The sequence below is a fragment of the Callithrix jacchus genome, chromosome 13 (genome assembly GCF_049354715.1).
Source record: "Callithrix jacchus isolate 240 chromosome 13, calJac240_pri, whole genome shotgun sequence".
Taxonomy (NCBI): domain Eukaryota; kingdom Metazoa; phylum Chordata; class Mammalia; order Primates; family Cebidae; genus Callithrix; species Callithrix jacchus.
Window position 1 is genome coordinate 40,701,252 of NC_133514.1, and position 26,350 is coordinate 40,727,601.

The 26,350-nt window shown below is 39.5% G+C and overlaps 1 protein-coding gene across 1 annotated transcript in view; it reads left to right on the plus strand.

The window, feature by feature from the left end:
• The window catches only part of IDO1 (indoleamine 2,3-dioxygenase 1), a 54,546-nt gene that overhangs the window by 11,675 nt on the left and 16,521 nt on the right, over positions 1-26,350 (plus strand). Inside the window, exon 2 of the mRNA XM_002756982.7 lies at positions 11,104-11,239. The gene's annotated coding sequence lies outside the window, so the exon portion shown is untranslated. The remainder of the gene's footprint in view (positions 1-11,103; positions 11,240-26,350) is intronic.

The following is a 26,350-nucleotide window of genomic DNA, read 5'->3' on the forward strand; positions in this document are numbered from 1 at the left end:
AGTTGCATATTTGCTGAAAATAAAACACTGTCCATAATATATCATTTCTTTTCAGTAAGTTTCTCACTATCAGGGTTTGCTCTTAAACACGGTTTTGTTTATTTATTTTTATTATTTTTTTTGAAATAGAGTCTCAGGGTTGCCCAGGCTGGAGTGCAGTGGCATGCTGTTGGCTCACTGTAACCTCCGCCTTATAAGTTCAAGGGATTCTCCTGCCTTAGCCTTCCCAGTAGCTGGGATTATAGGCACCCTCCACCACACCCAGTTAATTTTTGTAGTTTTAGTGGAGATGGTGTTTCACCATGTTGGCCAGGCTGGTCTCAAACTCCTGACCTCAAGGAATCTGCCTGCCTCGGCCTCCCAACGTGCTGGAATTACAGGCATGAGCCACTGTTCCCAGTCTTAAACATGCTTTTGAACTATATAAGTGGTTGGGCACTTTTCTTACCATGCTCTAAGAGATAGTAAAGATATACAGATTTGGTACCTACATCCAAAATAGGCCTGGCATGGTGACAGGCACCAGCAATCCTGGATACTCAGGAGGCTGAGGTAGAAAAATACTTGAACCCAGGAGGAGGAGGTTGCAGTGAGCCAAGATCACGCCATTGTACTCCAGACTGGGCAACGAGAGCAAAACTTTGTCTCAAAAAAAAAAAAAAAATCAAAAGTAATGTCTTACCATTAACAAATACAGTCTGCCAGGGTGTGGTGGACTATAATCTTAACACTTTGGGACGCCAAGGCGGAAGGATAGTTTGAGGCCAGGAGTTTAAGATCAGTCTGTTCAGTGTGGTGAGACTCCATCTTTATTTGAAACAAAACATAACAAGACAAATAAAAATAAACACAAATAACTATCCAAGGTTCATAATAAGAACACTCATGCATGAACAAGAAAACATTTGGGTTCATCACTGATGCTCTGTTAAAAATTGGTCCCACACTCATCAGATGTGGCTGTAATAAAATAATACCACGCTGGTATGCCTCAAACAAAACTACTTTGCTGAATCTTTTTCTGAATGGTAAAATCCCATGACCTGTGAGGATCAAATCCAGCTAGACATCAGGTACAATGGGGTTTTATTCTGCTCTAAGAAAAAAACGGTGCTACTAAGGCGCATGTTAGTGTCAATATAGTCAGGATCCACAAGATGGCGCAGGAGTCTAAAGAACAGGTTTAGTGTCCTTGTGTCCTTGAAACCAGGCCTCCAAAAATCTTTCCTACTGGCATCGTGCATTTTTAGCAATTCGTCACTATTTAGCTCTACTTCTTTCGATTAAATTAGAAAAAAAAATCTGGATATTTTGCATCATCTATCTTGGGATAGATTTCCACCAAATTTATGAGGGATATTTAGGTTTATAAAGCAAAAAATTTAAAAAACATGATATTCACCATCAGGGATTTCAGAAATGCTTAACGCAAGTCCTTACTCTTTCATGATACACCTTTTTTTTTTTTTGAGACGGAGTTTCGCTCTTGTTACCCAGGCTGGAGTGCAATGGTGCAATCTCTGCTCACCGCAACCTCTGCCTCCTGGGTTCAGGTAATTCTCCTGCCTCAGCCTCCTGAGTAGCTGGGATTACAGGCACGCACCACCATGCCCAGCTAATTTTTTGTATTTTTAGTAGAGACGGGGTTTCACCTTGTTGACCAGGATGGTCTCAATCTCTTGACCTCGTGATCCACCCACCTCGGCCTCCCAAAGTGCTGGGGTTACAGGTGTGAGCCACTGCACCCGGCCTGATACACCTTCTTATCAGTACTTTTATTCCTCCACTATGTCAGCTCATTCTGAACCCTTATGGACCCTTTACTGTTCTCAGAGTTCTCACCCAAAGAATTGCTTTCAAGTATTTTTACCATTGGTGACATGCTTCAGAGTGACCAAAACTACTCGCTGTACATTAGGAAGACTGGGATGATCAGGGTGGTTCTGTGATACATTTGTCAAGGAAGGAAGAGAGGAACAGGCATGAGTTTCTTTCACAGGGTCTCAGGGGTCAGAGACAGTGATCAGGTAGCACTAGATCTTCAAAAACATTCCAGATGGTGGCTACATTAACCATTACCGGAAGACTGAATTAATTATTAGGTTCACTTGGCGCCATTATGTTGAATATTATCTTCCATATATAATGGATATCACAGTCTGACCTCACTTTGAGTCCGTAAGCAGCTAAATGTTCTTACCTTGAGCCTTTAATACCCTGATGGTTTTAATCTGTAGTCTTTTATTAGCTTTCTATGTATTGATATCACAACTGCAATTTAAAAGATGTATTTTTACATATATTTATAGATACGGCCAAGGATATAGACATAGATATATATATAATAATAAATTCATATGATCCACTTCAAATTTGAAACCATGTAATTTTCCTTCTGACTAAGGCTCTTTCACAAGTGGGACAAGATCCATTTTCCATTGGCAGCTATGTTCCTGTGGCCCATTTCACCAGGGAAGGTTTGTGGCTGTAAGCGACACCATGCTCAATGCTCCCTCAAATTCACAGAGAGGATTTGGGAGCATTACTGGGCTCTCAGAACTTTTAGTTTTTGAAGAGGAAAGATTTAAGGGGCAAGTTTTATTTGGTCTGTGGCCTCCAAGACTTGGATTGTCCAAGCTTATGCAGAATCTCTTTGGCTGATAAAATTTCTTAGGCGCAGGATCAAGCTATTTTCCTAACAAGTCCTGGGTAAAGTCGTTTTTCTCTCCTCTGAATTGATAACTGGTAAGGGATTATGACATTGGTGAGGTTACTGAGTGCTCCAATATTTAGTGGCAAATGTCACCGGTATACCAAACGTTCTACAAAAAATAAATAGGGTTTTGTTTGAAAACTCGCTCTCCTAAATTAATAGGAATGGTAAACTGGGTAGATTTCCATGCTTTCTGACTTCCTGGTGGTTCAAAAACTGTGCTGAATTCCTCATGTGGCAAAACTGATGATTATTACGCCCTACTTGCCATCTGGCATGTTACACTTACATAAGTTCTCAAAGTTATTAATATTTATAAAAATATTTTGCATAATTTGACATGATAAACAATAGGAGACTCTTCCCCAGACAATACTGGCAATCATCTATTCCCTCATTTAGAAAAGCGTATGTATGCAAAAGACTGTGGCTATTGTTAATTGTAATTTAACAAGGTCTATAGGCCCCTTTCTCCTTAGCCAGTACATCTGCCCCCAGAGAGAATTTTACTTACCTATTTGCACAGGTAAATTACTTATTTGCACAGTAATTATCTAATTATTTTCATAGTTACTTATCTGCACAGGTAACTTACCTATTTGCACCTCTAAGTTTATACAAATGAATTGAGATCTACATTATACTAGGTATACTTTTCTGTATGTATATTTTACTTTAAGAAAAAACACAGTGTGGAGATGTGGAAATGTTTTAAAAATGCTGGGGGGAGAATAATTGTATATAATCACTTTGAAAAGTGATTCTGCAACATCTGGTACATCTTAATAATTCATACCAAACCCCCAGACTATTTCTTTTTTGGAAGTAAACCATAGGAGTTTTAGTCATACGGTTTGACCACAGCAATAAGTAAAAATATTTTACATGGGCCCCAGTACCTGCCCATACACATTCACATTCACACATTAGTAAAACAAAAGCTCTATTAAATTATATTTACCCTTGTATGTATGGTATACCTTGAAATTTTGTATTGTATTCTATTCTATTTCATTTAGTTCTTTTAAAAAAATGTTTGTCAGGCTGGACACAGTGGTTCACACTTGTAAACCCAGCACTTTGGGAGGTCAAGGTGGGCGGATCACAAGGTCAGGAGTTCGAGACCAGCCTGACTCATATAGTGAAATCCCGGCTCTACTAAAAACACAAAAATTACCTGGGCATGATGGCACACACCTGTAATCCCAGCTACTCAGGAGGCTAAGGCAGGAGAATAGTTTGAACCCAAGAGGCGGAGGTTGCAGTGAGCTGAGATCCTGTCACTGCACTCCAACCTGGGTGACAGAGCAAGACTCCGTCTCTAAAAAAAAATTAAAAAGTTTGTCTCATTATACTGTAGGAATTGAATTATTATTAATGAGTCTCAACCATCTGTAATCACCCAGTGGGTTCACCTTGTCCACTGCCTACACAGAGCCGATTTCTCAAGACAAGGGACTTACAATAGACAAAGAGTAGTTCACACAGAGCTGGCTGTGCAGTAGACCAGAATTTTGTTCTTGCTCAAATTAGTCTCCTGGAGCATTCTGGGAGCAGAGTTTTTAAGGACAACTTGGTAGGTTGGGGGAATCCAAGGAGCCACAAGTGCTAATGAGTCAGGGATGAAATCATGAAGAGCAGAAGCAGTCATCTTGCCTTGAGTCAGGTCCTGAGTGGGGGCCAGGAGACCATATGAGCTAACGATCTGGGTGGTGCCGGCTGACCCACCAAGTACAGAGTCTGAAAAGTATCTCAAGCACTGATCTCAGGAGCAGTTTAGGGAGGGTCAGAATCTTGTAGCCTCCAGCTGCCTGACTCCTAACCGTAATTTCTAATCTTGTGGCTCATGTGGTCCTACAAAGGCAGTCTAGTTCCCAGGCAAGAAGGAGGTCTGCTTTGGGAAAGGGCTGTTCTCATCTTTGTTTTCTTGTTTTGTTTTTTGTTTGGTTTGGTTTGGTTTTTTTCTGAGACTAAGTCTCACTCTATTGCTCAGGCTGGAGTGCAGTGGTGCAATCTCAGCTCACTGCAGGCTCTGCCTCCCGGGTTCGAGTGATTCTCCTGCCTCAGCATCCTGAGGAGCTGGGATTACAGGCACAGGCCACCACGCCTGGCTAATCTTTGTATTTTTAGTAGAGACGGGGTTTAACCATATTGGTCAGGCTGCTCTTGTTTGAGACCTCAAGTGATCTACCCACTTCAGCCTCCTAAAGTGCTGGGATTACAGGCATGAGCAACTGCACCGGGCCTCATCTTTGTTTTAAACTATAAAGTATAAATGAAGTTTCTCCCAAAGTTAGTTCATCCTATGCCAAGGAATGAACAAGGACAGCTTGGAGGTTAGAAGCAGATGGAGGGGTTAAAGTTAGATCCGTTTCACTGTCTCAGTCATCATTTTATACATGTGGGTCACCTCTACTTGGACAAATTTCATGGTTTGGAAAACATGCATATATTTACTGCTGCATTATTAATAAGAAGCAAGTAGAACCACATAAATGTTTGAATATAAATATCAATTATAATATGCAACAAATTCAAAAATAAAAATGAATGCTTTGGAGTTATATTCATTAACTTGCAGTATTCTGAGAAACATAATACTGAATGAAAAATCTATCCAGAGAGTATATATTTGAAATCTGTAAAACAATACTATCTAGATTTTATAGATTCATATCTGTAGTAGCAAGAGAATAAAATTATGTACAGGAATGGGACACTGAAATCACAATAATGCTTTCTTTTATGGAGCAAGGGAGATGCATGGCGCTTCAGTTGTGGCTGTAATAATTTGCTTCTAATAGATCTGCAGTGTTCTGAAAGCGTATAATGTTTCATGCTTAAAAATATATCTGAAGCCATATGACATTGTATTTTTGCTATTCTATCTTGTTCTTTTTGCTAATTTAAAACGATTCATAATTTGGAAAAGAATATTAAAATGTGGCCAGGTGCAGTGGCTCATCTGTAATCTCAGCACCTGGGGAAGCCAAGGTGGGCAGATCACTTGAGCCCAGGAGTCGGAGATCAGCCTGGGCAACATGGCAAAACCCCATCTCTACAGGAAATAGAAAAATTAGCCAGGTGTGGTGGCATGCGCCTGTAGTCCCAGCTACTTGGGAGGCTGAGGCAGAAGAATAGCTTGAGTCCGGGAGGTGGAGGCTGCAGTGAGCTGAGATTATGCCATTGCACTCCACCCTGGGCTACAAGAGCAAAACTGTCTCAAAAAAAAAAAAAAAGTTTTAACTTTATAAACAGTGCTGGTGGAGAAACCCTGGTAACACCTTCTTAATTTAAAAAGATGGACACATAATAGTGGTACATATTTATGGGGCACCTGTGATAGAAGGGTACAATGTGTAATGGTCACAGCTGGGTAATCGGGATATCCATTACCTCCAACATTGATCATTTCTGTGTTTTCCGAATATCACAAATCTACTCTTCCAGTTATCTTGAAATATATAATAAATTATTGTTAACTATGACTGTCCTACTGTGTGTGCTAGCAAACACTAGATATTATTATTATTATTTTTTGAGATGGAGTCTCGCTCTGCCACCCAGGCTAGAGTACAGTGGTGCAATCTCGGCTCACTACAACCTCCATCTTCTGTCTCAGCCTCCTGAGTCTTTGGGACTACAGGTGCCTGCCACCATGCCCCCCTATTTTTTTGTATTTTTAGTAGAGGCAGGTTTTCACCATGTTGGCCTGGCCGGTCTTGAACTCTAGATCTTGTTTCTTATAGCTACTTGCATTTTGGGGTCCATTAACCATCCCCCTTTCTCCCTGCTCCCCACTATCCTCCCAGCCTCTGGGAATCATCATTATATTCACTACCTCCATCATATCAATTTTTCTCAGTCCCATATATGAGTGAGAACAAGTGACATTTGTCTTTTTGTTTTTGACTTATTTCACTTAACATAATGTCACCCAGTTATATCCATGTTGTTGCAAAGGACAAGGTTTTATTCTTCTTATGAATGAATAATAGTCCATTGTGCATATATACCACATTTTCTTTTTTTTTTCTTTATACCACATTTTCTTTATCCATTCATCTATTAACAGATACTTAGGTTGACTCCGTATCTTAGCTATTGTGGACAGCACTGCTATAAATATGACAGTGCACATGTCTCTTCAACGCTGATGTCTTTTCTTTTGAATGTATATGCAGTAGTGGAATGCTGGATCATATAGGAGTAGTTCTAATTTTAGTATTTTGAGGAAACCATATTGCTTTCCACAGTTGCTGTACTAATTTACATCCCCACCAACGGCACAGGAGCATTCCCCTGTATCCACATTCTCTCCAGCATTTATTATTTTCTGTGTTTTTGATAACAGTCATTTTAACTGGGGTGAGATAGCTCACTGTGGTTTTGATTTGCATTTTCCTGATGACTAGTGCTATTGAACATTTTCCATTTACCTGTTGGCCATGTGTATATCTTCTTTGGAGATGTGTCTGTTCCGATATTTTGCCCATTTTTAATGATTGTTTCCTTTTTGCTATTGTCTTGTGTGAGCTCCTAATACATTCTGGTTATGAACCCCTTGTCAGCTGTATAATTTGCAAATATTTTCTCCCATTCTGTAAGTTGTCTCTTAACTTTATTGATTGTTTCCTTTGTTGTGCAGAAGTTTTTCTTTTTTTGTAGTAGTTGTTGTTTTGTTTTGTTTTTAGACAGAGTCTCACTCTGTCACCCAGGCTGGAGTGCAGTGGTGTGACCTCAGCTCACTGCAACCTCCACCTCCTGAGTTCAAGTGATCCTCTTGCCTCAGCCTCCAGAGTAGTTGGGATTACAGGGGCTTACTACCACACCCAACTAATTTTTGTATTTTTAGTACAGACAGGGTGTCAGCATGTTGGCCAAGCTGGTCTCAAACTTCTGACCTCAGGTGATCTGCCTGCCTTGACCTCCCAAAGTTCTGGGATTACAGGCATGAGCCACCATACCCAGCCTTGTTTGGTCCTTTTAAAATTAATTTTTCTCTTTGGTGTTAGACTGGGTAATTTCTATTGATTTGTATTCAAGAATACTGTCTCCCTCCTCTGTCAACTTCTTTCTGATACTGAGCCAATAAAGTACATTTTCAATTTCAAGTACTGTATTTCTTTTGTACTCTATATTATAATTTTGCATTTCATTTATATTTTTAATTTTTTGATGATAATCTTTTCAATTAATTTTAAAGGATATTCACATTTACCTAATGGAAGATGGTTGTAATGTGTATACTTTCAGTATTAATGCTTACTGATTGCATTTTTCCTTGAATTTAGGTCAGATTTTCATGGTTCTCTAAATGCCATGTTACCGTTGGATTATATCTTTAGCAATTTTTTTTTGAGAATGAGTTTTGCTTTTGTTGCCCAGGCTGGAGTGCAATGGCATGATCTGGGTTCACCTCAACCTCTGCCTCCCGGGTTCAAGTGATTCTCATGTCTCAGCCTCCCGAGTAGCTAGGATTACAGGCATGTGTCACCACACCCGGCTAATTTTGTATTTTCAATAAAGACGAGGTTTCTCCATGTTGGTCAGACTGGTCTTGACCTCCGAACCTCAGGTGATCTGCCCTCTTCAGCCTCCAAAAGTTCTGGGATTACATATGCAAGCCACCGTGCCTGGCCTGTCTTTAGTATTTTTAATACTTCTAAACTTTTCTGGTGAATGCTGATTTTTAGAATTTATTTTAGCAGGCAATCAGACTGTTTAAGTTCAGACCATGGTTATTAGCCAATAGCCTGAGAAGAAATCAGACCACAGTTCTGTCTCATCTCCTGTGGATAGTAATTCAAAGTCAGTTCAGCTTTCATTCAAAGCTTTCTCTTTTTTTTTTTTTTCTTTTTTGAGTTTTGAGACAGAGTCTCACTCTATCACCAGGCTGGACTGCAGTGGCGCAATCTCAGCTCACTGCAACCTCAGACTCCTTGTTTCAAGTGATTCTCCTGCCTCAGCTTCCTGAGTAGCTGGGGTTATAGGCACGTGCCACCATGCCCACCTAATTTTTGTATTTTTAGAAGAGATGGGGTTTCACCATGTTAGCCAGGATGATCTCGATCTCCTGACCTCATGATCCACCGGCCTCGCCCTCCCACAGTGCTAGGATTCCAGGCGTGAGCCACCGCACCCAGCCTTTCAATGCTTTTTTTCTATACTATTTGGGTCATGCCCCCCGCAAGGCCAAATAGCATAGAAGCACTTAAGATTTAGTCTGAGACTTGAGCAGTGATTTATGTTATAGTTCAGTTCTTGAAACATAGACTACTTTTCTTTGGATCTAGTCTGTGTATGTACAGTTCAGTATAAAGCCTAAAACTTATATTACTTTATACTAGAATTAGGGGATGCCATTTTTTGGTGCTCTGCTTTTTTTTTTATTTCTCCCACATGCTTGCATGCCCTGGGGCCTTTCTTCCAGTTTATTTGTTCAGAAAGATGTGATAATTCAGAGCTTTAACCTTCTGCACTGATGTGCGATCATGCACAACTGGAGTCGGCTTTAGGGTGAAGTGCTGATAAAAGACAGGGAAATAATGGGCATTCCTCCCACATTCTTCAAACATTTGTCCTAGTTCTGTCTCCTAGTCCCTCCGGCCAGGAGTCCTTCTTCCAGGGCCTTCGGTGCCTGGGCCACCACCTTTGTGTCAGGGCAGTGTCACAGTTACCACTGGCTTCAGAGTAGAGCCAGAAGAGAAAGGAGAGGAAAAAGAAAAATAGAGATCTCCTCCCATTTCTAATATGCAAAAATAACTTTTTTCCAGTCTTTTGGCTAGAAAGAAGACCTTTTTCCTTAGTACTTCTAGGACTGCTTTAGGACGTAGACCAGCTTGTGGTCATAATCAGAAAAGAAGGGAGAAAAAACATTACAAACCTCAACCTCCTATGTATCCCTATTCAAATTTTGACTTCAGTCCTGAAATTCACCTGATGTTGCTTACTTTAAGATATACCGGTCGTTTACTTTGTATTTTGTAAATATACATAATACAAAGGTCTAATTGCGATCAATGGGAAAATAGACTATAGTCAGTTCAGTCCATCTTTGCTGCAGCATGCAAATATTAAATAAAAAATAAAGGAAAAGCAAAAAGCAAAGAATTGACAATGTCTCGTTCTATCTTGTGGAAGCCATCTTTTAAAAAGTCACGGGGCCAGGCGCGGTGGCTCATGCCTATAATCCCAACACTTTGAGAGGCAAAGGTGGACGGATCAGGAGTTTAACACCAGCCTGGCCAACATGGTGAAACCCCATCTCTACTAAATGAAAAAATTAGCCAGGTGTGGTGGCTTGTGCCTGTAATCCTAGCTACTCAGGAGGCTGATGCAGGAGAATTGCTTGAACCTGGGAGGCAGAGGTTGCAGTAAACCAAGAGCGAGACTCCATCTCAAAAAAAAAAAAAAAAAAAAGTCATATGAACTACTCTATTTTAAAATAGTCTCTCACAAAGATCTTCACGGAAGTGTTGGGCCTAAGAAATCAATTCCACAAAATATAGCACCTTGGTATGATGATTATTTTATTTTATTTGAGACGGAGTTTTACTCTTGTTGCCCAGGCTGGAGTGCAGTAGTGCAATCTCAGCTCACTGCAACCTCTCTCTGCCTCCTAGGTTCAAGCAATTCTCCTGCCTCAGCTTCCTGAGTAGCTGGGATTATAGGCATGTGTCACCACGCCCAGCTAATTTTTGTTTTTTCTAGTAGAGACAGGGTTTCACCATGTTGACCAAGCTGGTCTCGAACCCCTGACCTCAGGTGATCCTCCCATCTCGGCCTCCCAAAGCACTGGGATTACAGGCATGAACCACCATGCCCAGCCTGAAGATTTTAAAGTAAAATAATTTAAAAGCCCTTGGCAACCAACATGCACTATTAGATCTCCGGAGTTACTTTATCTGCCTAAAGTCTGGAACTGCCAAAGAAGAAAACAATGACCTCTGGTCCTTTTCCTGTGTTTGCATTACCTTAATTCATATCAAAGGAAGAAAGACACACCTGGACAGACTTTTGTCACAGACCATTGCCTTCTATTTCAGTATTTCAAAGAAAATCATTTCGCAGTCATTGTTTGCTCAGCAGGCTCAACAGACCTTGTTCCAGGTCTTTGTAAGTTCTCGAAGTCCATTCATTTCCCCCTAAAAAATCATTTTCTATACCCCAACTTGTCACATTTCCCCCATTTCTTCTTCCCTATGAAAAGCAGTAAATAAGCATCTCTACCCCATCGTGTTATTGGGTAATCCTCCTACAATTGGGTATGTGCTATGCACATTAACATAGTAAATTTTGTTAATGAATATTAACAAACAAAAAAAAAATTTAACAAAATTTATACGCCTTTTCTTCTCTTAATCTGCTTGTTGTCATTTGATTTTCAGTGAACCTTCAGAGGGCAAAAGGAAAGTTTTCCCTTGGCTCCAACAGTTTTGGCGCAGTGAGCAGGACAACCAAAGCTGCTTTGCTCTTCTGAAAATTGCTCTCAGGGAACCCAGGACCCCGCAAGCCGGCAGAAGGGTAAGAAATTCTTTCCAGTCAGAATCTTGGTCTCTGTCTGCCTTTGGAATCTGGGTGAGCAGTTAGTAAAATCATCAGTTTGTCTCTCTTTCCATACGTAATATTAACAGGAGAAAATAGTTTTTGATTGGTCTTCGATGTAGCAACTCTGGTGTATTTTATTGTATGAATATTCATATTGTCTTAATTGTCTTTTTTTCTCCCAGAAATAGATTTTGTTTCTCCATCGTCTTTGTCTTTACATGTCGTTTTGTCATAAAGAGGAGTGCCATAGGATAAAACATGGGTCTAAAGTCTCTATAAGCCCCTTATCTGAGCTGGCCCCTGAGAAACTGGTCATTGTTTTTTTATACATACTTTAAGTTCTGGGGTGCATGTGCAGAGCCTGCAGGTTTTTTACATAGGTATACACGTGTCATGCGGGGTTTGCTGCATCTATCACCCCATGATCTACGTTAGGTATTTCTCCTAATGCTATCCCTCCCCTAGCCCCCCACCCCAGACAGGCCCTGGTGTGTGATGTTCCCCTCCCTGTGTCCATGTGTCACTAGTGATGTTTACAGTTTCATCAGACCGATGTACAATTGTACAACCGTGCCGTGGGTCCCTGAAATAAAAACTGGGTGAGGTTCCCCTTATATCTTGTTTTGCTTTTGTGACAACTTGACTTGTTACCAGTGGGAGGACTCACTCTTGTTTTTCACCATCTGGGGAGTATGATTTTGGGGAAATAACGTGGACAGTTAGAAAAGGCTAGAACCCTAGACACCTCAGATATTAGGCAGCACGCTCTTAAGTTTAAATATGTCACATTCTCAGTGGAGTTTGTCCTACCTATAAGGGGCCTATGTTGTCTCAACACATGTTACCTGCTTATTTCTGGAAAAGTCCAAACCCAGGAGGGCCTGCTGGTACAACAGATTAGGGGTCTATGACTGGCAGACCCCACAACTTGCGGGATACTGAGGCACTGCTGCACACACAAATAGCACCCTGAGCCATCTGTGGTAACAAGAATCTTTTGCTACCTTAGCATATTTCCGAGAGTGAATTTTTGAGGAATCATGATGGCTACATAGTCTGAACCCAGTTTTAAAATGCTTCTTGCATTCGTGGTATTGTAAACTTGGAAAATTAACTCCGAGACTTTCCATGAAAAAGGCTGATTGGCTTCAGTTACTTTGCAATAAATAAGCTGACTATATTTTAATGAAAATGTTTTAGAAGGCTATTGTCTTAATTAGCTATGTTATTGGTACTTATATAAGAAACAAAAGAGAGGCCAGGCACTGTGGCTCATGCCTATAATCCCAGCAGTTTGGGAGCGTGAGGCAGGCAGATCAGGAGATCAGGAGTTCGAGACCAGCCTGCCAACATGGTGAGACCCTGTCTCTACTTAAAAAAAAGAAGAAGAAGAAAAAAAAACAAAGAAGAAACAAAAGAGGCTGGGCACAGTGGCTTCATGCTTGTCATTCCAGCACTTTGCGAGGCCGAGGCGGGTGGATCCTGAGGTCAGGAGTCAAGACCAGCCCAGGCAAGCTGGTATTACAAGCGTGAGCCGCTGTAACCCAGCTGTACTTTGTTTTACTTTTTTCAAAGACTTTTCTCTTTTGGATCTTCTTTCTACCCTGGGTTGGTTTTTGTTGTGTTTTATTTTGTTTTGGGTTTGTTTTCATTTGTTTTTCCAGTCAACTGGAGCTCTTTTAAAAAGTTACACATTTGGTCCTTCTTTTTGCTTCCTTATTGGAATGATTTTTACTGAAAAAAAGATATTTTGATCTTTCTGGGAAAGTTTACAATATTCCCAATGGGTTTCTCTATGAGTTGCTTTTCCATTTACTTCTACTTCACCTTTTGTTTGCCACCTTTAGTACTACACTAAGGCATCTAACCAGGACTTTGGCCCTCACAAGGGGACCCTGTGACCCTTTGAGGACACACAAAAAAAGGTGCCACTGGCCTCTATATGGTGTGTGTGCATTTCCTGTCTCCATTACAGAGCCCCAAGAGGTATGGGCAGGTTTCTTTCAGGTCTAAAGCTTTGCTCTTTGCTGTGTTAAGCCCCCTGATCTCTGGCTTTTGGATACATACCTGTGAGTTCAGCATTTTATGTCTATATATATTTATATTTCTATCATATGCTTGTATATTGTCTAATGGTAATAAATTGACTTGAAAATAAAAACACATATAAATTAAGTAAATAAGTTCAATGCTTTTCAAATTCATGTGATCTTAATCCTTGTTAAATAAAACTGTTTTAAAATTATTGGTAAAATAAAATAAAAATGTCTTCAGAATTTAATTTATACATTTTTGCCTGGGGCTACTGGTCAGGCAGGTTTGTGCTGTCTCTGCCAAATGTAGTCAGGTCATAAAATTGTCTCTTTTGTGATATTTTTGATACTCGTTTGATTTGCCTGTGAGCTAAAGCTACTACAGCTGGAGGATGGGCTCTCCCAAAGCCTTGCACACATCTTGCTGTGAGCCTATGTTTTTGGTTTTGAGTTTCCAGGTGTTGGGGCCTACAAAGATTGCCATGATGAAGCCTGAAGATATATGTGTGTCCACAGCACCTGGGCTACCAGCTGCAGGGCAGAGTTATGCTCAATAGGGCCTTATCCTCCCAGATCCAGCTCTTCCTCTTGGCCATACTGGGAGAGGTCAGATCCTCCAGACATCTTTGCAGTTCTGTCCTCTGTCTGGGCTTTATACTTGGTGTGTAAATCTGGGACCCAGATGGATGCTTTTTTTAATAACTATCCTGGATGCCCATGGGCATTTGGATCCAGGACAACCTGGTGGATAGAGTATTGAGGAGGATACCTCTGCCCAGTATCTTAAAGGGCTTTGAGATGAGATTGGCTGATTTAGGATTGGCCTGGTTTTGCTGTAAAAAAAACAAACAAGCAAAAAGCTTAAATGGCTACTATTGCTTTTCATGAGCAATTCAGACATAATTGTTAGAAATGAGTAAATTAGGTAAATACAAATGGAGTAAATGTTTATAAATAAACTTACAGTTTCAAAAATATTTTTAGTAACTGACACTTAAAGTCTTAGTCAAATTATCTTAATAGTTAATCATGAAATATCTGTGTTATCTCTAAGCACATCAGTTATTAAGCATAATTAAGTTTAAGTTTGAATACTCTGATACCTTTTCATGTGATATAGAAAAGATAAATATATTTGAATCTCTTGATAAACATGAAAAATTGAGAAAATATTTTTAAGTATTATAAAATAGTTTTCATTTACAAATACTGATATAAAAGATTTCCTTCCTACATTTTCACTAAAAATTAAGACGCTGGCCGGGTGTGGTGGCCCACGCCTATAATCCCAGCACTTTGAAAGGCCAACGGGGGCAGATCACGAGGTCAGGAGTTCGAGATCAGCCTGGCCAATATGGTGAAACCCCATCTTTAGTAAAAATACAAAAATTAGCCAGGCGCGGTGGCATGCACCCATAGTCCCAGCTACTTGGAAGGCTGAGGCAGAAGAATCTCTTGAACTTGAGAGGCGAAGGTTGCAGTGAGCTGAGATCATGCCACTGCACTCCAGCCTGGATGACAGAGTGAGACTCCATCTCAAGAAAAAAAAAAAAAAATTAAGATACAAGAGTTAAAATTATAGTAAATATATGTAATTAAAACCACAAAAATGAGATAAACAATTTTGTATGCAAAGTATATACAAAAAAAAGGCAAGAAATGTTTTTAGTGAGAACGTTTATAAGGAAGGCATGAGCATGTGGTTTTGTTAAAGGAGAAGTAATTTTGTGTAGTTGAGAGGTTACTTAAAGATTGTTTCAGGCCAGGAACAGTGGCTCATACCTGTAATCCTCACACTTCGAAAGTCCAAAGAGAGAGAATTTCTTGAGGCCAGTGTGGGCAACAAAATTCTGTCTCTACAAAATTCTTTAAAAAAAAATTAGATAGGTGTGGTGGTGCACGCCTGTGGTCTCAGCTGCTGTGGAGGATGAGGACTGAGGTGGGAGAATCACTTAAGCCTGGGAGGACAAGGCTGCTGTGAGCCATGATCAGCCCATTGCTCTCCAGCCTGAGGGACAAGACCCTGTCTCTAAAAAATAAAAATAAGTAAAAAATAAAGGTTGTTTCAGCCTAAGTGGAGAAAAAATGATATAGGTAAAACTAAATTGATATAAAGAGGTTTCGTTTTTTTTTCTGAGACAATGTCTCACTGTGTTGCCCAGGCTAGAGTGAAATGGGATGACCTCAGCTCACTGCAAACTCCGTCTCCCAGGTTCAAGTGATTCTCCTGCCTTAGCCTCCCAAGTAGCTGGGACTACAGGTGCGCCACCACGCTCGGCCAATTTTTTGTGTTTTTAGTAGACATAGGGTTTCACAGTGTTAGCCAGTATGGTCTTAATCTCCTGACTTTGTGATCTGCCCGCCTTGGCCTCCCAAAGTGCTGGGATTACAGGCATGAGTCACTGCACCAGGCCACAAAGTTTTTAAAAAGTAAAGGGTAAGAGAACATTATAATAGGTTATAGAAGGTTTATGAACATTTTAGCTTGTGTCAAAGTTGACCGATATTGGAGAAATTTGTTTATATGTTTTCATTAAAACTAGCTTTAGTATTTAAAGTACCCAAAGACAAAGCTAGTGGTTGATTTTCTCTTTTAAACAATATTTTGCATAGGATTAATAAAAATAAAAGATTTTTGTACATGTTCTGAGTAAAATGCAGAAAAAAAAGAAGCAAGAGCGAGAAACAGATTTTGTGTGCCTCACGTCATAGTGTCTTCACAAAGTCTTTTGATTATTTGGAAAATGGAGACTCCAGTCTACCAAAGAACAAAGTTTTTTGCTTTTCGTAATCTTCCAATTCTCACTTTGGCTGAATGAATATTATTTTCTCAGTGGACCTATGTTCCTGTTTTAATCAAGTATTTGAAACCTTTGACATATTTGACAGGCTTCTCACAATTATATTTTAAAATCCAAAATTAATTATTTTTTACCACAAACTAACATTGAGATAGTCAAAAAAGCTACTGAAGCTTTCAAAAGAAATAATAAACAGGCTTATTTGATGTGTTCAATTATGTAAAAAGTATTTTCAAATCAGAAATAATATTTAACTTTATTTTTTTGAGATGGAGTCTCACTCTGTCACCCAGGCTGGAGTGCAGTGGTGTGATCTTGGCTCACTGCAACCTCCACATCCTGGGTTCAAGCTATTCTCCTGCCTCAGCTTCCTGAGTAGCTGGAATTACAGGAGCACGGCACCATGACTAGGATTACAGGTGTGAGCCACCACGGTTGGCCAATATTTAACCTTTTACAATTATATTTGTATTGCTGTGTTACTAATATTTGCTCCAAAATTACATGATATTCCTAAAAATTGGATTTGTCTTGTTATATGTTATTAGTCATAATTATGAGCAGTATGTTAAATTGTTGTAGGCCATTAAAAATGACCTAGTTTTCTTGTTAATTCCATCTTTAACCATGGGCATTTTTAGTCTGGCTTACAATTAATTTTTTTATGCTGATGCTATTTTTCTGAAAGCTCTTTGCAAATCCTAAAGTTGTCTTCAAGAAAGTTCATGGAAAGGACAGCAACATGTATGCTTGGCCAGGTGCAGTGGCTCACGCCTGTAATCCCAACACTTTGGGAGGCCAAGATGGGTGGATCACCTGAGGTCAGGAGTTTGAGACCAGCCTGACCAACATGGCGAAACCCTATCTCTACTAAAATACAAAAATTAGCTGGGTGTGGTGGCAGGTCCCTGTAATCTCAGCTACTCAGGAGGCTGAGGCAGGAGAATCACTTGAACCCAGGAGGTGGAGGTTGCAGTGAGCTGAGATCCCGCCATTGCACTTCAACCTAGACAACAAGAGCAAAACTCCATCTCATAAAAAAGCCAAAATCATAACAAAACAAAAAAAGTACTCTTGAATGCAAATTTCTTATAATTTTAAGATTGTATTATAGGACTGAGTAAACAATTTCAGAACTCTAATAGAAAAATGTCATAAATTTGTTAACCCAACATCAAGCAAAACAAGAATTACGTTGGACTAATGTAATTTTAGTAACTTTTTTAAAAGTTTAAAATATTGCTGATTCACAGTGGAGGGTGGGGTGGCTCACACACCTGTAATCCCAGCACTTTAGGAGGCTGAGGTGGGCAGATCACAAGGTCAGGAGTTCGAGACCAGCCTGGACAACATGGCAAAACCCCGTCTCTACTGAAGAAACAAAAACTTAGCCAGGAGGGTTGGTGGATGCCTGTAATCCCAGCTATTAGAGAGGCTGAGGCAGGAGATTTGCTTGAACCCGGGAGGCAGAGGTTGCAGTGAGCCAAGATCGCACCACTGCACTCCAGCCTGGGTGACAGACCGAGACTGTCTCAAATAAATAAATAAATAAATAAATAATATTGCTGATTCTTTTTATGTTTTGCTTTCAAGAGTTAAGGAAACTGTTCTCTTAAGCTTTACAGAAATTGGGTCAAGTATACTTTTTGAACAAAATTGAAACATTCACTTTTCTCTCTACCTAATCTCTCCAGAATTTGGAGACTATTTGTGAGTATTTTCATTTTATGGCAAAATAGTTATTTGAGTAAGTTCAATAAGAATCTGTTGCCATAGAACACAATTGGAGACCCTGGTTATTTTACCAAGATTTGACTGAAATGCCATATTTTCAGATATGATCAGGCAGCTTTAAGAAACTGAGGCTGATATTATGAAGCCAATAGAAGCTTTTGAAAAAGCTGGTCTAATATCTTAAATACACAGTTCACATGTTGAGCTTTTGGTAAATAAAGAATGTCACTTTCTGACATCCCAGCAACCTCAAGTTATTTTGGGGACCTTGAGAAGAGAGCAATTCACCAATTTGTACAGGTATTAGTGACAGAGGCTAAGAGCAAGTCCAGTCCTTGGCTTGGCTTCTGACCTGAAGAGGTTTCTAAAAGGCTAATTTGAGATTCCTTATGAAAAGTTCCAGCAAAGTGAGCTTAAAAAGAACCTGTGTTGCAAATCAGTATTCTTAATGCACTTTATGCAAATAATCAGGCCCAGTATAATAATAAGACTAAAACTTAATATGCAAATAAAGTGGCTTTACTTTTATTTATTCTTTGTAGAAATGGGGGACTGAAGAGAGAAAAATCATGTTTCAGGAAAGAAAAAAATGCAAAACTATAATTAGATTTCAGATCATTATTTTTTCTTTTTTCTTCAGATGTTTTTATTTACCTGTAATCTAAACTAAATCTTAAATTGTTAGGCCTACTAAAATCTGGCTTTAATTCTACAGACTAGCATTTGCAGTTTTCCTACTACATTTCTGACTTGGAATCACTAAACGTTAAAACTCCCTTTTTTCCTAAGGCACTGTAAGCTGATACTAGCCAATTTGGCTTTAAAGAAAAATCATTGCAACAATTTATAAACGGACAAACTTTGCACACAAGCTACAATCCAGGGAAATCTGTCAGATTGCTGCTGATATTGTCAGCTGTCCTCCACACTCTAGAAGAAACCAGTTTGTAAACTACTTCAAGCATTAACCTTTGTTTTTCTTCCACTTCTGTAAAAACAGCTTTTATTATGGATCTTTTAGTCTGCATTATATATAGAGTCATAGCTTTAAGACCCCAACTACAAAGCCACCGCCTGAAATAAGACAAAACTACTTAATTAGGCTGACCTTTTCCCAGAAGTGAGAAGACTAGTTTAATGAGATCCTTTGCCATTCAGCTAACTCAGTTTTTCTGTCCACAACTACCAACTCAACCTTTTGTGTATGAAGCATTAAAGAAGTTTCAAACAGGGAAATACTGTGGCTCAGAAATGGACACCCAAAAATATGGCATCCTGATATACCGGTTATTTCAAATTAAAGGTTCCTGGAGGCCAGCAGACACTGGAAGAAGTTGTTCTTCGAAGTTCGCTTACCTGCCTAAGGTCCAGATCTGCCAAAGAAGAAAACAATGACCTTTGGTCCCTTTTCTGTGTGTTCATTAACTTAACTCATACCACAGAAAGAATGACAAAAGTCTGTCAACTCACCTGGACAGACTTTTGTCACAAATCATTCTTCTATTTCAGTCCAATTCAGTAATTTAAAAAGAGTCATTTCCCAGCAGCCTCTGTGCTGTAGACCCAATGGTTCTTGTTTCAAGCCACTGAATGGTCTCCAAGTCCATTCATTTCCCCCACAGAATCATTTACTATCCTCCCAATTGCCGTCTTTCCTCCACCTCTCCTTCCCTGTAGAAAAGGGAATATGAGTAAGCATTTATATCCACATTGAGTCATTGTATAATCCTCCTAGAATTCTCCAGGGCTATGCATGTTAAAATAAAATTTGTTCAGGGAGTGGTGGCTCACACCTGTAATCCCAGCACTTTGGGAGGCCAAGGCAAGTGGATCACCTGAGGTCAGGAGCTCGAGAACAGCCTGGCCAACATGGCAAAACCCTGTCTACTAAAAATACAAAAATTAGCCAGGAATGGTGGTGCATGCCTGTAAACCCAGCTACTCTGTAGGGTAAGGCAGGAGAATCACTTGAACCTGGGAGGCAGAGGTTGCAATGAGCCAAGATCACACCATTTTACTCGACCTTGGGCAATAGAGTAAGACTTTGCTTCAACAACAACAACAAAAAACGCTTTAATGAGAAAAATCACTCAGTCTAAGAACAGAAAGAAACCACATTAACATAATAAAGGCCATATATTAAAAACCCACAGCTAACATCATGCCCAATAGAGAAAGTTTAAAGATTTTCTCTATGAGCAGGAAGAAGACAAGGATACTTGTTTTCACCACTTCTATTCAATATAGTACTCAAAGTTCTATACAGAGAAATTAGGCAAGAAATATAAATAAAAAGCATCTAAATTGAAAAGGAAGAAGCACAATTATCTTTTTTTTTTTTTTTGAGATGGAGATTTGCAGTGTCGCCCAGGCTGTAGAGCAGTGGGCGATTTTGACTTATTACAATCTCCACCCCGCCTTCAAGTGATTCTCCTGCCTCAGCCTCCTCAGTAGCTGGGATTATAGGCATCTGCCACCATGCCTGGCTAATATTTGTATTTTTAGTAAAGACAGGATTTCACCATGTTGGTCAAGCTAGTTTCGAACTCCTGACTTCAGGTGATCCACCCTCCCAAGTTTCGATAGTTGAATTGACCAAGCCGAAGAAAGGATATTAGAGATTGTAGATCAACTCAATGAAATAAAACAAGAAGGCAAAATTAGAAAATAAAGAGTGAAAAGAAATGAACAAAGCCTCCAAGAAATATGGGATTATGTGAAAATATCTAATCTACATTTGATAGGTGTACCTGAATGTGACAGAGATAATGAATTCAAGCTGAAAAACACTCTTCAGGATATTATCCAGGAAAACTTCCCCAACCTAGCAAGGCAGGCCAACACTGAAGTCCAGGAAACACAGAGAACACCACAGAGATATTCCTCAAGAAGAGCAACCCCAAGGCACATAATTGTCAGATTCACCAGGGTTGAAATGAAGGAAAAACTGCTAAGGGCAGCCAGAGAGAAAGGTAGGGTTACCTGCAAAGGGAAGCCCATCAGACTCACAGTGGATCTCTCGGCAGAAACTCTACAAGCCAGAAGAGAGTGGGGGCCAATATTCAACATCCTTAAAGAAAAGAACTTCCAAACTAGAATTTTATATCCAACCAAATTAAGCTTCATAAGCGAAGGAGAAATAAAATCCTTTACAGACAAGCAATTGCTGAGAGATTTTGTCACCACCAGACCTGCCTTACAAGTGCTCCTGAAAGAAGTACTAAACAAGGAAAGGAACAACCAGTACCAGCCACTCCAAAAACGTACCAAATGGTAGAGACCATCAACACAAAAAAGAAAATGCATCAACTAATGAGCAAAACATCCAACTAGCATCAAAATGGCAGGATCAAATTCACACATAGCAATATTAACCCTCAATGTAAATGGGTTAAATGCCCCAATCAAAAGACACAGACTGGCAAATTGGATAAAAAGTCAAGACCCATCGGTGTGCTGTATTCAGGAAACCCATCTCACATGCAAGGACACACATAGGCTAAAAATAAAGGGATGGAGGAAGATTTATCAAGCAAATGGAGAGCAAAAAAAAAGCAGGAGTTGCAATCCTAGTAGTCTCTGATAAAATGGGCTTTAAACCAACAAAGATCAAAAGAGACAAAGAAAGGCATTACATAATGGTAAAAAGATCAATGTAACAAGGAGACCTAACGATCCTAAATATATACACACCCAATACGTGAGCACCCAGATACATAAAGCAAGTTCTTAATGGCCTACGAAGAGACTTAGACTCCCACACAATAATAGTGGGAGACTTTAACACCCCACTGTCAATATTAGAGAGATGAACAAGACAGAAAATTAACAAGGAAATCCAGGACTTGAACTCAGATCTGGACCAAGCGGACCTAGCAGACATCTACAGAATTCTCCACCCCAAATCCACAGAATGTACATTTTTCTTAGCACCACATCACACCTACTCTAAAATTGACCACATAATTAGAAGTAAATCACTCCTCAGCAAATGCAAAAGAATGGAAATCATAATAAACAATCTCAGACCAGAGTACAATCAAATTAGAACTCAGGATTCAGAAACTAACTCAAAACCACACAACTTCATGAAAATGGAGTAACTGGCTCCTGAATGTCAACTGGATAAACAGTGAAATGAAGGCAGAAATAAAGATGTTCTTTGAAACCAAGGAGAATGAAAACACAATGTACCGGAAACTCTGGGACACAGTTAAAGCAGTGTCCAGAGGGAAATTTATAGCACTAAATATGCCTACATGAGAAGCTAGGAAAGACCTAAAATTGACACTTTATCATCAAAATTGAAAGACCTAAAGGAGCAACACCAAAAAAACTCAAAAGCTAGCAGAAGACAAGGAATAACTAAGATCAGAGCAGAACTGAAAGGCCATAGTGCCCAAAGTAATTTATAGATTCAATGTTATCCCCATCAAGCTACCATTGACTTTCTTCACAGAACTGGAGAAAACCACCTTAAACTTCATATGGAACCCCAAAAAAACCCTGCATAGCCAAGACAATCCTAAGCAAAAAGAACAAAGCTGGAGGCTCATACACCTGACTTCAAACTATACCACAAGGCTACAGTAATCAAAACAGCATGGTACTGATACCAAAACAGATATTGACCAATGGAACAGAACAAAGGCCTTGGAAGTAATGTAACACATCTACAACCATCTGATCTTTGACAAACCTGAAAATGGGGATAGAATCCCCTGTTTAATAAATGGTGTTGGGAAAACTGGCTAGCCGTGGCAGAAAGCTGAAACTGAACCCCTTCCTTACACCTTACACAAAAATTAACTCCAGATGGATTAAAGACTTAAACATAAGACCTAAGACTATAAAAACCCTAGAAGAAAACCTATGCAATACCATTTAGGACATAGGCATAGGTAAGGACTTCATGACTAAAACTCTAAAAGCAATGTCAACAAAAGCCAAAATAGAGAAATGGGATCTAATTAAACTTAAAGACAAATTAAACTTAAGAGCTTCTGCCCGGCAAAAGAAACTATCATTAGAGTGAACCAGCAATCAACAGAATGGGAAAAAGTTTTCGCAATCTACACATCTGACAAAGGGCTAATATGCAGAATCTACAAAGAACTAAAGCAAATACACAAGAAAAAAACAAACCCATCAAAAAGTGGGCAAAGGATATGAACAGACACTTTTCAAAAGAAGACATTTATGTCACCAACAAACATGAAAAAATGCTCATCACCACTGATGACTAGAGAATTGCAAATGAAAATCACATTGAGATACCATCTCAAGTCAGTTAGAATGGCAATCATTAAAAAATCTGGAGGCAACAGATGCTGGAGAGGATGTGAAGAAATAGAAATGCTTTTCCACTGTTGATGGGAGTGTAAATTAGTTTAACCATTGTGGAAGACAGTGTGGTGATTCCTCAAAGATCTAGAAATAGAAATACCATTTGACCCAGCAATCCCATTACTGGGTACATACCCAAAGGATTATAAATTGTTATATTATAAAGACACATGCACATGTATGTTCATTGTGGCACTGTTTACAATAGCAAAGATTTGGAACCAACCCAAATGCCCATCAATGATAGACTGGATAAAAAAATTTGGCACATATACACCATGGTATACTATGCAGCCATACAAAAGGATGAGTTCATGTCCTTTGCAGGGACATGGATGAATCTGGAAACCATCATTCTCAGCCAACTGACACAAGAACAGAAAATCAAACACCGCATGTTCTCACTCATAATTGGGTGTTGAACAATGAGAACACATGGACACGTGGAGGGGAACATCACACACTGGAGTCTGTTGGGGGTGGGGGACTAGGGGAGATTGGGGAGGGATAATATTAGGAGAAACCTAATGTGGGTGATGCAGGGGGTGGAGGCAGCAAAACACCATGACATGTGTCTATCTATGTAACAATCCTGCAAGATCTGCACATGTACCCCAGAACTTAAAGTAAAATTTAAAAAAAAAGAAAAAGAAAAGATGATCTATTATCTATTAAGTATTTGTATTTATCAGGGCCTTGAATAAAAGTTCCTCTGCAGAGCCTGTCATAATAGTCCTCGTGTCTGTGAAGTCCCTTGTGACATGGGATAACAGGATTTTCAGGTAGAGATGTTCACCAGGCAGATGGAATTGTAGTCTATAGCTGTGAAGATAAATCAGTCAATACAATGATTATAGAGAAAAAAATAAAGTAAGCTATCAAAGAAAGATATATACAAGGGAGACAGAGTTATATGAAGTCTCAGATGTAGGAGGTTATAGAGCAAAAGGTTGAGTTCTGGTTTTCAGGACTTTTTTCTAACATAATGACCTGATCACTGGCAAAAACCTAAAAAGAAAGATGAAGAATCAGTATGAGATCATAAAATTAAGATGCTCTTCTAAAAATATGTGAAATTAGGTTTTTAGGGAGGTGAGTTATGGCTGAAGAAAATCAAGGTGAATGAAGATGAGATCAATTGAGAATGTAGTTTCAGAAATATAAAAGAAGCCAAATTATGAGGAGGTTAAGCAGGTAGGCATAAAGCTGAGGCACTAAAGCATTATTGGTTTTGCAATCAAGGGTAGGATAGATTTTTTTTTTTTTTTTTTTTTTTTGAGACAGAGTCTTGCTCTGTTGCCCAGGCTGAAGTGCACTGGCGTAATCCTGGCTCACTGCAAACTCCGCCTCCCTGGTTCAAGTGATTCTCCTGCCTCAGCCTCCTGAATAGCTAGGATTACAGGCGTGTGCCACCACACCTGGCTAAGTTTTGTATTTTTGGTAGAGGCAGAGTTTCACCATGTTAGCCAGGCTGGTCTTGGACTCCTGACCTCATGATCCACCCAGCTCAACCTCTCAAAGTCCCGGGATTAAAGGCATGAGCCACCGCACCTGTCACACTTTTTTTTGGCAGGGGAGGGGTAGAATCTCACTCTATTGCTCAGGCTGCAGTGCAATGGCATGATCTAGGCTCACTACAACCTCTGCCTCCCGGGCTCAAGCAATTCTGCCTCAGCCTCCCGAGTAGCTGGAATTACAGGCGTGTGCCACCACACCTGGCTAATTTTTATATTTTTAGTAGAAACTGGGTTTATCCATGTGGCCCAGGCTGCTCTTCAGCCCCTGACCTCAAGTGATCCACCTGCCTCGGCCTCCCAAAGTGCTGGAATTACAGGTCTGAGTCACCACACCCGGCCCAAGAGTAGGATTAGATTTAGTTAGATGACTAGACATACAGAAACTAGAAAAAGCTTTATCAAACCATGCTTCTTAAAAAATTAATCCGGGGCAGAATCATCTACAACTTCGTTCCATGTCTTCACTTTGACTTACCCATAAAAACTTCAAGTACAAAGAATGAAAAGTCTTAGGAATAACCACACATTTTCTAATGCTCAATATTTTATTGGTATTTTTGTCTTCTATGTAGATATGATAGGTCTGCATGATTTTTTATTTTTTGTTTTCCTTGAACTGATTCTCAAAATGTTAGGCTCATGAGTCATGTATTTAACAAAAACACAGTCACTGTGTTCTGTTTGCTGTATAATTTCTGTTTTGGTTTACCTAACATTTCCTATCCAAAGAACATTTTCCTGTAAAACTACATGTTGAAAGAAACAGCCATCATGTAGTAGAGAATAGCCTGAGAGCTATTCTAGACTGTAACCAAAGCATGTGCTATCACGATTTAATTTATTTCAAGTACTAATAAAGTGATGACAAAACAGCATTGTCTTTTGTTTACTACAGGAACTATTTTTCTTTCCTCCTTTTGATGATCTAGAGGAAGGGGCATTTCTGCTTTAGCTTCCGTGTTCCCACTAAGATCGAACGATGTCTCTAAAGTAGCCATAGACTTGCTCGAAAACTGTAAACGTTTTCCAAATGTGGTCCTAATTCGTACTTTGAAAGAAACATTTTCAAGGTATTTTATCCTTTTCTCCAACTTTTGACATATTACAAAGTACCCAAATATGCCAGACTGTTGCCTTATCAGTTCCTGGCAGTCGGGTGCAGTTAGATGCAAGGCAATCTTCCTAAAAGTTACCAATGAGAAATGTGAGAGGAGCAAAAGCTATTATTGAGAAAACCAACAAAAGTCTAGGTAGAAAAAACAGGGAAGTGGAGAGCTACTATCTTTCTAATTTTTCATGTGCTTCTATTTCTTTCCTACTTCAGAGCCATTGACAAACTGTTCAGTGTATCACAGGCTATGTTTCTAGGCCGCTGAAACGTGACATGATATTTTCAAAGAACCATGGAAACCTAAAAGAAAGCCAATGAGAAATAAGTGAATGAGAGGTTAGGACTGTAGCCTTCCTTTTCATTCAAAGATTTACAAGTTTCCGTAGAGTAAAATGTTCTTCTCCAGCCACCTGTTTTCATAGTTCTGTGTTTTCCATCAGGCCTTTCTGGCTTCTCACATGGCAGTAAGAAAATGACGTGCTTAATGACAAATTTGACATCGAATATGAACTTTCAGTTTCAGCATATGATGTACAGAGGTGCTT